Source organism: Lissotriton vulgaris, chromosome 5 (genome assembly GCF_964263255.1).
Source record: "Lissotriton vulgaris chromosome 5, aLisVul1.2, whole genome shotgun sequence".
NCBI lineage: Eukaryota > Metazoa > Chordata > Amphibia > Caudata > Salamandridae > Lissotriton > Lissotriton vulgaris.
Window position 1 is genome coordinate 384955361 of NC_141693.1, and position 12236 is coordinate 384967596.

Below are 12236 nucleotides of genomic sequence, written 5' to 3' on the forward strand. Positions count from 1 at the left end.
AAAGAAATTGTGCAACTAATGTCTAAGTAATCCTGTGGCTACGTTGGGTATTGCAGCGCCGACCTAATGAGGAGCAGCCCAGATGATAAAGCATGACACCTTCAAAGGTGTGTGAGGGCATTACATCCAAAAAAATGGATGCCCAACTGTGACCCTAATGAGACCAGTGGCACCATCACACTAGTGTGACGCGTACAGCACTCCTTACTAAGGAACAGCCCAGCACCTTTTTGACTTGATTGTATCTTACGCCCCTTTTAAAATTGTTGAGATTTAGGCAAGCCTGTATCACCTTTTTTTATATACATTTTTTATTTATTTATTTATTTAAAAGGTTTTATATAGCGCTACTGGACCCGTGAGTATCAGAGCGCTTTACTGATAGGAAACTACCAAATTACATTGTGCATTAGACTCACATAGGGTAGGGCATTTCAGATTAATCGAGGGAAAGGAGGAAAGAGTGTAACTAAGAGATAGATAGGGAGATGCGGATGGTTGAAAAATAGATGGGAAGAAGGAGAGGGGGAGCAACAATAGGAAAAGGAATAATGAGGGGTGGTTTGAAGAGAGTACCAAATAAGGACAGTGTCATTACAGCAACGTTAGGTACCAGTATTTGTTGAGAAGAAGCACCTTGAGTCCTTTTTTTGAAGAGAGGGTAGGAGGGGTTGCAGCGAAGATCTTTGGGGAGAGAGTTCCAAATTGTAGGGGCATTACCGGAGAATGCACGTGATTGGGTCTTCTTACATTTGAGTCTCAGGGGATGAGGACAAGGGTGTTAGTGCTTCTCAAGGACATGGAGCAACCAGTTTTTTGTAGTTTGTCATAGAGATAGGAGGGGGTGTTTTGGTGAAGGGCTTTGTGGGTGATACATGCCATCTTGAAGGTGGATCTACCTTCGATTGGGAGCCAATTGAGGTTTTTGAGGACAGGAGAGATCTGATCAAATTGCTTACAGTCAGAGATAAGCCTGGCAGCCAGGTTGAGAACAGATTTTATCGGGACAAGGTGAACTTTGGGGGTGCCTACAGGGGTGCCTTGCCATAGTCAATTCTGGAGAGTACAAGAGATTGGACAATGATTTTGAAGTCATCAGCTGGAATAAAAGGTTTGATTTTCCTAAGGTGAAGACCGGTGAAAAGAGCACCTTAAGCAGCATTTTTAATGTGGGGGATGAGAGTAAGATTCTAATCAATGCTAATGCCCAGGGATTTGACAGAATGAGAGGTGGAGAGGGAGCAGTTGAGTGCTTTCATATCATTGACCCAGAGTTGTAAAGGCAAAGCACTGTTTTTGGGAGTGAAAAGGATGATTTCAGTTTTTGGGGGATTTAGTTTGAGATGATTAATATGGAACCAAGCTTGGACTTTGTTTAAGGTATCATTGAGGTAAAGGATGTCATGGTGGGACTTGATATTGCAGTATAGTTGCGTGTCGTCAGCATAGAGGCGGTAACTGATATTGGCTTGTTTGAGAATGAGGGTGAGTGGTTCCATGAATGGATTGAATAGGGTTGGGGAAAAATAGAACCTTGAGGGACACCAAGTGAGACAGGTTGGGGTTTAAAGAGGCAGTGATTGAGTTTAATTTGTTGGGATCTGTTTTGAAGATATGAGGAGAACCATTGGTGAACAGTGGTCTTTGCGAGTATTAGGAAGGGTGGGATGGTGGACAGTGTCGAAGGCAGCTGAGAGGTCAAGGAGGATAAGGAGGGAGGATTCGCCTTTGTCAATAGAGCGATGAATATCATCAGTAATACTGAGCATAGCAGAGTCAGTGCTGCATCCTTTCTAAAACCAGATTGGAAAACATCAAGGAGATTGAAGGAAAAATATGATTGTCTAATTGGGATAGGACACATTTTCCAAGGGCTTTAGAGAGGAAGGGAAGGTTAGAGATAGGGCGTAGATTGTTAAAGTCATTAGGGTCAGCTGTGGTGTTTTTTCAGGATGGGGGATATTTGACCTAGTTGAAGGCATGCTGGGACGCAACCAGTGGCAAAGGAAGAATTGATGATATTGGCCCAAATGGGGGCAATGATGTGTTTGAGTTTCTGAACCAACTGGGTGGAAAGAGGATCTTTGGTGTGTGAGGATGTTTTGAGTTTAGAGATGATGTTGAGGACAGTAGATTCAGAAACAGGACTGAATTCACTCCAGGAGGCATTGTTTTTAGCATGGGCGTTCTTAAAAATAGAGTCAGGGTGGGGTAGAGTAGGGAGGGGTAGAGAGGGGTGCTGAGATGAAGGGGAATAGGAAAAAGGTGCAGTAGGAATATTAGGGAGGTGGAATTGGGTTTTGGTGAAGGGCTTTGTGGGTGATACATGCCATCTTGAAGGTGGATCTACCTTCGATTGGGAGCCAATTGAGGTTTTTGAGGACAGGAGAGATCTGATCAAATTGCTTACAGTCAGAGATAAGCCTGGCAGCCAGGTTGAGAACAGATTTTATCGGGACAAGGTGAACTTTAGGGGTGCCTACAGGGGTGCGTTGCCGTAGTCAATTCTGGAGAGTACAAGAGATTGGACAATGATTTTGAAGTCATCAGCTGGAATAAAAGGTTTGATTTTCCTAAGGTGAAGACCGGTGAAAAGAGCACCTTAAGCAACATTTTTAATGTGGGGGATGAGAGTAAGATTCTAATCAATGCTAATGCCCAGGGATTTGACAGAATGAGAGGTGGAGAGGGAGCAGTTGAGTGCTTTCATATCATTGACCCAGAGTTGTAAAGGCAAAGCACTGTTTTTGGGAGTGAAAAGGATGATTTCAGTTCTTGGGGGATTTAGTTTGAGATGATTAATATGGAACCAAGCTTGGACTTTGTTTAAGGTATCATTGAGGTAAAGGATGTCATGGTGGGACTTGATATTGCAGTATAGTTGCGTGTCGTCAGCATAGAGGCGGTAACTGATATTGGCTTGTTTGAGAATGAGGGTGAGTGGTTCCATGAATGGATTGAATAGGGTTGGGGAAAAATAGAACCTTGAGGGACACCAAGTGAGACAGGTTGGGGTTTAAAGAGGCAGTGATTGAGTTTAATTTGTTGGGATCTGTTTTGAAGATATGAGGAGAACCATTGGTGAACAGTGGTCTTTGCGAGTATTAGGAAGGGTGGGATGGTGGACAGTGTCGAAGGCAGCTGAGAGGTCAAGGAGGATAAGGAGGGAGGATTCGCCTTTGTCAATAGAGCGATGAATATCATCAGTAATACTGAGCATAGCAGAGTCAGTGCTGCATCCTTTCTAAAACCAGATTGGAAAACATCAAGGAGATTGAAGGAAAAATATGATTGTCTAATTGGGAAAGGACACATTTTCCAAGGGCTTTAGAGAGGAAGGGAAGGTTAGAGATAGGGCGTAGATTGTTAAAGTCATTAGGGTCAGCTGTGGTGTTTTTTCAGGATGGGGGATATTTGACCTAGTTGAAGGCATGCTGGGACACAGCCAGTGGCAAAGGAAGAATTGATGATATTGGCCCAAATGGGGGCAATGATGTGTTTGAGTTTCTGAACCAACTGGGTGGAAAGAGGATCTTTGGTGTGTGAGGATGTTTTGAGTTTAGAGATGATGTTGAGGACAGTAGATTCAGAAACAGGACTGAATTCACTCCAGGAGGCATTGTTTTTAGCATGGGCGTTCTTAAAAATAGAGTCAGGGTGGGGTAGAGTAGGGAGGGGTAGAGAGGGGTGCTGAGATGAAGGGGAATAGGAAAAAGGTGCAGTAGGAATATTAGGGAGGTGGAATTGGGTTTTGGTGAAGGGCTTTGTGGGTGATACATGCCATCTTGAAGGTGGATCTACCTTCGATTGGGAGCCAATTGAGGTTTTTGAGGACAGGAGAGATCTGATCAAATTGCTTACAGTCAGAGATAAGCCTGGCAGCCAGGTTGAGAACAGATTTTATCGGGACAAGGTGAACTTTAGGGGTGCCTACAGGGGTGCGTTGCCATAGTCAATTCTGGAGAGTACAAGAGATTGGACAATGATTTTGAAGTCATCAGCTGGAATAAAAGGTTTGATTTTCCTAAGGTGAAGACCGGTGAAAAGAGCACCTTAAGCAACATCTTTAATGTGGGGGATGAGAGTAAGATTCTAATCAATGCTAATGCCCAGGGATTTGACAGAATGAGAGGTGGAGAGGGAGCAGTTGAGTGCTTTCATATCATTGACCCAGAGTTGTAAAGGCAAAGCACTGTTTTTGGGAGTGAAAAGGATGATTTCAGTTTTTGGGGGATTTAGTTTGAGATGATTAATATGGAACCAAGCTTGGACTTTGTTTAAGGTATCATTGAGGTAAGGGATGTCATGGTGGGACTTGATATTGTAGTATAGTTGCGTGTCGTCAGCATAGAGGCGGTAACTGATATTGGCTTGTTTGAGAATGAGGGTGAGTGGTTCCATGAATGGATTGAATAGGGTTGGGGAAAAATAGAACCTTGAGGGACACCAAGTGAGACAGGTTGGGGTTTAAAGAGGCAGTGATTGAGTTTAATTTGTTGGGATCTGTTTTGAAGATATGAGGAGAACCATTGGTGAACAGTGGTCTTTGCGAGTATTAGGAAGGGTGGGATGGTGGACAGTGTCGAAGGCAGCTGAGAGGTCAAGGAGGATAAGGAGGGAGGATTCGCCTTTGTCAATAGAGCGATGAATATCATCAGTAATACTGAGCATAGCAGATTCAGTGCTGCAGCCTTTCTAAAACCAGATTGGAAAACATCAAGGAGATTGAAGGAAAAATATGGTTGTCTAATTGGGATAGGACACATTTTCCAAGGGCTTTAGAGAGGAAGGGAAGGTTAGAGATAGGGCGTTGATTGTTAAAGTCATTAGGGTCAGCTGTGGGGTTTTTTCAGGATGGGGGATATTTGACCTAGTTGAAGGCATGCTGGGACACAGCCAGTGGCAAAGGAAGAATTGATGATATTGGTCCAAATGGGGGCAATGATGTGTTTGAGTTTCTGAACCAACTGGGTGGAAAGAGGATCTTTGGTGTGTGAGGATGTTTTGAGTTTAGAGATGATGTTGAGGACAGTAGATTCAGAAACAGGACTGAATTCACTCCAGGAGGCATTGTTTTTAGCATGGGCGTTCTTAAAAATAGAGTCAGGGTGGGGTAGAGTAGGGAGGGGTAGAGAGGGGTGCTGACATGAAGGGGAATAGGAAAAAGGTGCAGTAGGAATATTAGGGAGGTGGAATTGGCTGAGGGGAGATTGTAATGGGAGAGGGGGGAGAGAAGGATAGTTCAATCGAGTTTACTTTGTTCGAGAAGTAGCTGGTGATTTCTTCGCATCTTTCAACAGTGGCTAGTATTTTAGGGGGACCAGAGGAAGTTTGTTTTTTAACAATGCTAAAGAGTTCTCTGGGACGATTTCTGGCCTGGTCTAGTTGCGAAAGGAGGAAGGAGGCTTTTTCATTGAAGATTTGCTTCTTGTATTTGGCTCTGGCATTTCTAAGGAATACCAGGTTATCAGGGGATGGATGATTTCTTCAAGAACGTTCAGACTGACTGAGGGCCCGTTTTTCATTATTAAGGTCGGAATTAAACCAGGATTTAGGAGGAATTTTTTTTGTTGTTTACATTTGATTGGGGCAATTAGGTCAAGGGCTTAAATGATAGAATTGTTGTAATGTTCAGTTAGGTCATTGGTGGTATGGGAGGGAGGGGGGGAAGTAAGTGGGCTTTGATTGAGGATTCCAAATCTCCTGGGGGGATAAGTTGAAGATTACCAGTATGTTTCATGGGTAAAATACTGATAGAGGTGGGGCGAGTAACAAAGCATTTCAAAGTGAAGAGGATAAGGTGATGATCAGACCAGTCTATAGGAAGGATCATTGAGAGAGAGGTCAGATCCTTGCTAGTCATTATAGCGTCAAGGATGGCGCCTTTAGAGTGAGTCGGGGATTGGAAGAGTTGAGTTAGGTCAGTAATGTCCATGGTGTCTTTAAAAAGGATAACTGTTAATAGACCGCTGCACTCCAAGGTAAACAATGTCATTAAAGGGTAAGTAGTGTACTCTCTTAGTAGGTGCGCAGGAAGTCACCTTCTGGGTCCAAAAGGTGCTATGAATCTGGAAACGGAGCAAGCCTTACAGTGAGTAAGGACAATTCCTGGGCACTCTGGTAGGCACTGAAGTGAGTGATTCAAATTATAAAACTTTCCAAAGGTAATTGTAGTTATGGTAATTTTGAATTTATTTCAAAAAATTGTTATCCATGGTGGTGATAAAGTTCAGCAATTCAATCATATTTCATTCATATGATACTGATATTTTTCAAAGTTAGATCAAAAAGTTGTACAAGTGAATGAACTCCAATGGTTAAATGATCCCGGATGCATTTCGTGCAGGGTTGCACTTCTTCAGGGGGAATCGATTAAGGATGGTGAAGGTGCATTCTACAAGATTCCGACGGTAAGCTCCGGTTCGAGTGAACGAAGACCCGGAAGACAGCAGGGTCATCAATTTTATTCCAGTGGATGTTATAGTCACCAAGAAAGATATTCTTGAAGTGAGTGAGCGAAGATTGACTGATAAGATCGGACAGCTCCTCAGTAAAGTGGATGGAATTGCCGGGGGTGGTAGATAGTATGTAAACGAATGGTGGGGGAGCCAGGAATAGTAAGATAATGAATACATGCACTTTGCAGTCACGAATTTCATAAGAGCACTCAGATCTAGAAATTTGAGATGTGTTTGATGGCTGATTGGCCTTTGCGTTTTTTGCACATTGCCCTGAATGAATTTTAACTGTGATGAGGAAATGTGTTATTGCTTGCTTTTTATCTTAATGTATCTTTTATGGTTGTGATCACATCTGAATAAAGATTATTTATTATTATTATACTCGAAAAGTTACAGATCGCATCACCTATCACAGGCTTGATGTGTACTTAGCCAATGAAACATAGTTCATCTGTTCGACCTAGAATTCTACGTTCCCACAGGCTAGAGCATCCCTGGCATGCATAATGTAAGTTTTCTAAATCCAACACCCTAGGCAAGTAATTGAGAGTCAGCTACATGAAGTATTTACTTGACACTTTCTATTTTCTGAGACTCAGTCTGTCACCTTCCATCTTATCAAGGTTTCCAGGGCAAAACAATAACTTCATTGATGAATTTTCAGACATCCATAGTATATAATCCATCCTCTATACCCACACCACCTTCATGGTGAATTCAAGCTCTTATATAATGCAAGCTAAAAAAAGAAGAATCCTATTGCTCCTCATTAACATTCTCAGTGTGGTGAGCACATCAACCAACTAACACACAACTAAGGTTACATTCTAGACCTTCTCAACAATCCAATGCAAACCAGCCATACCTCTGGATTGAACCAACCACCTCACTGTCCTTAACTCCCTGCTCAGCATTCAACCAACAGAGGTCAACCCAAAAGAGAAGACAATCCTTAAAAGACTTCTCAGCAACACCCTTCTAAATGACTTCAATACTTTTCTGGAAAACCATGTGAACATCCAAGTTATAATGAAAACATGCAAATGAAAGCTTTTGGCAGGTGAAACCTCCCTAAATTTAACTGGGTAAATTGGAGGGTATTTCTCTTACCATGCAGATTTTAGTGCATTAAATACCAAAGTCTGCATTTTATTCCCCACAAACACATAATTGGTGTCATGCATTGCACACAAAAAGAGTATTAGAGGCATATTTACTGATCTTTCATGCAATGCAGGTCAGCAAGAAAAGTTGCTGTGTTGCTTTGCATGAGAAGGATAAAGGTAAAATGCTCCATATTTACAAAGGTATAGAGCATTTCTGGTCTCTTTTTATGCTGGCTGCACTGTGTGCCGTCTAGCACCAATGCCGGCACCCTTGCAACATGGTGAAAGGGTGCATGCGCAACTCAAGGACAACTCAAAGGCTTGATAAATCCGGGCCATATTCATCTTTGTATATGTTCTGTGTGCTGTAGAATGCAGCACACATGCATATAGGAACTAACCAGGAGAAATAAGGTTATTTTTTCCTAGCTACGGCAGCCTTGGGTAAGCGCACTATTTTGGTTCAAACCCATGTTTAGTCACTTAGTAAATATGGGTCTGCATCAAAATAGATAGATGTATACACTCAAACAACCATGGTCCACCCATGGAATGTCTCCCTGAAGCAAGTTAATGCAAAGCATGCCATTTGGTGCCTTGCTTTACTTTTGGGTTAGAATCCCTGGCAAAGCAACACCAAACTTGATTTGCATGACTTGATAAAGCCCGACCAATAATTTTACATTGGGGCCTTACCACAAAAGTGAAGCAACCTGGATGCAAAATATTAAAAAATCTAGACTTAACTGTACAAATTTAATAGCCTGATATGGAAAATGCTGAGCAGTGTAACCCTGCTGGGTCAAATATTTGATTAATACAATGTTCTACTTGATCTTTATTTACCTTTACAGTGCCAGGTTTTGCTATGAATTAGGATACAACTGCTTGACACAGTGAGCCAAAGGCTTGATCCTTAAAAACATGTGGGCATATTTACGAGCCCTTGCGCTGCCCGACCATGACGTTCCAGCAGCACAGATTACAAAATCATATCTTTGAGGCCATGCAAATTCACTTTGCTTGGTTATGAATGGCCTCATAGATATGGTGCAAGGCAGCGCAAATCGCTGAGTTGCCTTACTCTGCGATTGGGAGGTGCTCCATGGGCATTGCAGTGGGTGTTCCCATGCAACATCCATGGGTTCTGAAGCTTGCCCAGATTTACAAGACCATTTTAACCTGAGGAAGCGCCATATCCTTATGCCCCTCGAGGTGACATATAACATTGAGAAATAACTTTATTTCTACTTGATTTTTTCTCTTTCTATTTGTGCTGCATTCTGCAGCACATATAGAAAGAGAAAAATGTCCGTATGGATTGTTTCTGTGCAGGAAGGTGTCCCTGCCTGTGCAAAAACAATCCTGCCAACAACACAGGCACCTCACCATCATGGTGCAAGGGTGCCTACATTGATGCTAAGCTGCCGAAAGACGTCAGTGCAGTGGGGAAGGACAGGAACGCACTTTATTGCATAAATACAGTGCATTCCTTCCCCTTAACTTTGGCGAGGGCAGCGGAGCAAGAGGACTTGCTGCACTGCCCTACTCCAAATCCCTGTAAATGATGACTATGGTGATCCTATCATGATTTTAACATTAAATTAAAATTTTAAATGGAGAATCATATATTTGTAATAACAATTTAATGTTCTCAATTCGTCCACCTGTTTGCTAATGGATAGAAGTATAGTTTGTGCATAGTTTACCGCACCTGGAAAATAATGTGTGCAATAAACTTAACACCCCAGCATTTCTCTCCAGGTGCACTTTGACAAGTTCAACCTGCTAAACTATACGAGTGAAAAAAGCTCTGTAAAAATAATGACAAACAGACTTTGGTAAGCAAAGAAATAACTTCTGCATGCTATACCCCCTTTTGAAAGTTGTAAAAGGAGGTAATTATCAAACCCAATGAATGCTAGGACACAGATCAGATTTTAGCAAGAGTTATAATTATCTCACCCTCTTCTGATGCACTTATAGGAACTCCTATCACTTCAGAGACATTTTGCATGAGAGCATACAAAATGCACTCATATTTGTGACTTGAGTTCAGCCAGGCCATTTGGAGCATAAACGGTCTGCTGACTCTTTTAAGTCGCAGTCTCCTCAGAGGGAAAAACCTCTCCTCCAGGGTGAGAGCAAAAATGGAAAGGCTGTAATCCTCCCTCATGGTACTATAGTGGTCCTCAATAGCAAAGAGCATATAAGAATTTCAGTGGCCGCGGTGCAAGGAGGGAGTGGGGTAGTTTTAGGACTCAAGGCGGTGGCAGGTGGCAGAGTTAAGACTTACCTGTCAAATCTTCACCATGGATATGTCTTTACCATACATGCCTTAACAACGCATAATTCTTTGTAGAGGCGAGGTAAAGGCATATTCGTGGTTAAGACCATTATACAACCTTTTGGCGATATCAGCTCCAGAGTCAGTGTTCAGTTTCAAATCCGATTCTGGGCTAGAGTACTATGTGAGCTTTCCCTATCAATCTCTTATAAAATATCTGGTTCCGTTGCCCTCAGCCCCGCTGCCACCACCATCGCTCATTATTAATCTCCTTATTATTGTTCCATAGTAGGATAGGTCTTACCAGCAGTTTGGCTTCTGTGGCCTCCTCTTTGAGGTGTACCATGTATGTAGTGATTCTCCGCCCTGTCGTTGTGTATCAATCCACTCCAGCACCTCCTGCAGTTTGGTGAAGATTTTAGTGGCAGCCTCCGATACAATTCTGAGTTTAGCCGGGAAGAGCATTGCGTATATGACTTTCATCTGATGGAGATGCTTTTTTACGGTTATTTTGCAATTTTCTAGAAGGAGCTCTCCTTTCTTGCATGCTTTATTTACGATATGGTCTCTGTCACTGTAATACAGCAATTCAGTAGGCCCATTGGAACTGATACATTTTGGCCACTCTGTGTTATTCTTGTAATGTAGAATGCCACCAATTGGCATGTGGCAGACTTTTTTCACATTCCAGCTACGCGATGATGAGGGGTATAACCCAAGGCTTCAGAATGTGAGCTGGCATAGATTTTCTACTCATACAACAGCACAATCAACTTGGCTACTGGTGCTAAAATTGGACTGTGAGCCGTGGGACTTCATGCAATATATGAAGGTTAACAGCCACCATGTCCAGTTTGTCTTTTAGTGCCACTCTAGTGTCTTTAATCTACATCAGAATGGAATCCAGTTTGGCCGCAGGCATGTGTTCAGTATTATGGGAAGACCAGTGTGTTCTCTACTCCATATCACAGTCTAAATGGGCTGTTGTATGTTTGTTTCCCTCTAGTACGTTCCATTTGCAATGCCTACCCATCACACTACTAGATTGTACTCCTCGTTAATGATGTGTCAGTGTCAAGGTACAAGGCCAAGTGGAGCTCTGACACCACAGGAAGCATGGATTCTCTCTGCTATCATAATAGTCCCCTTTCAGGAAGTAAGGCCAGTGGCAGAGTGTAAGTCAGTCCTCTCAATGATGCCAAAGAGGGCCGTCCTCCTCACCATGGGCATCTCCGTATGTTAATGATGTAAGTAGATTTATTTACTAGAGTAGTCATGTAAGAGCCTCTAATAATCTCCTAGGTGGCTGTTATTAGAGCTCCTGTTTCATTCGCCTGCATCTCCCATCAGTATTCCCTAATCGTTCTTTATCAACGAGGGCACCAGGCTTTGCAAACTTCTTTCCTGGGATTGGGGCAGTGGTATCAGTGCTTAGGTCAGCAGTTCTCCACCTGTGCCTGAACCTTTTGGCAATTCAGCAGTGGCTTTCCCCCACACCTTGGCCCCAGTGTCCTCTGCCCCTCAGCTAAATAGAACTCCAGATTTGCTAGTGGTAATCTATGTCAGTATGCTTGCAGGATTGGGTTTTTGGTTCTGCACTCGTGTGGCACTGCCAGCAGCTCGCACTGCTTCCCATAGGTGTCTCCTCCCCCTCCAATTCAACACATGGAGGCCCCGGCAAACAGGCTCCAAATCATATCTCAATCTGTGACCTGGTCCGAGTGTCGTTGGCTTCATGATGGGGTGTTTCAGTACTCACTTTTGGGGTGTGGCCATATCTGACTGTCTCATTGCACTTGTGCGGTGGGGGCCGGCATCTTGTTTCTCTCCCTTGCCCAGATATAAAAGCCAATTTGACTTCAAATGACGATATTATGACCCTTGAAGGTCAGACTCTCTGGCAAGCGTGGGCTAGCTACTCATGTCTACTCACTATTGGGTGCACAGGGAGACATATAAGGAGAAGCTTCTCCAGGAGCTATGTAAATCGCCTCTCATTACATTAGTGCCAAACCACACCCGCTGTAACCAGATCATTCAGCTGTTTATAACATTTTTGATATTATGGGCCAGATGTGCAACCCTTTTCTGTGGTCGCCAATGGGAGAGATCGGCCCATTTGCGAATACCAAAAATGGATCCAGGCATGTTCAAATGCTGTTTTGCCTGTCACTGACTTGCAAATAGCATTTGCGGCTCTCGCTATTAGGAAGGGGTGTCCCTTCCTAATAGTGAGTCTTAGTGCCATGTACAGTTGTTTGAAAACACTTGCAGTTTACAACCTTCTGCAAGTAGGTGGTAAACCACTTGGAAACATGAAGGGGTCCCCAGGGGACCCATTCCCCTTTGTTAGTGTGTGCGAAAATATGTTTTAAGAGCAGG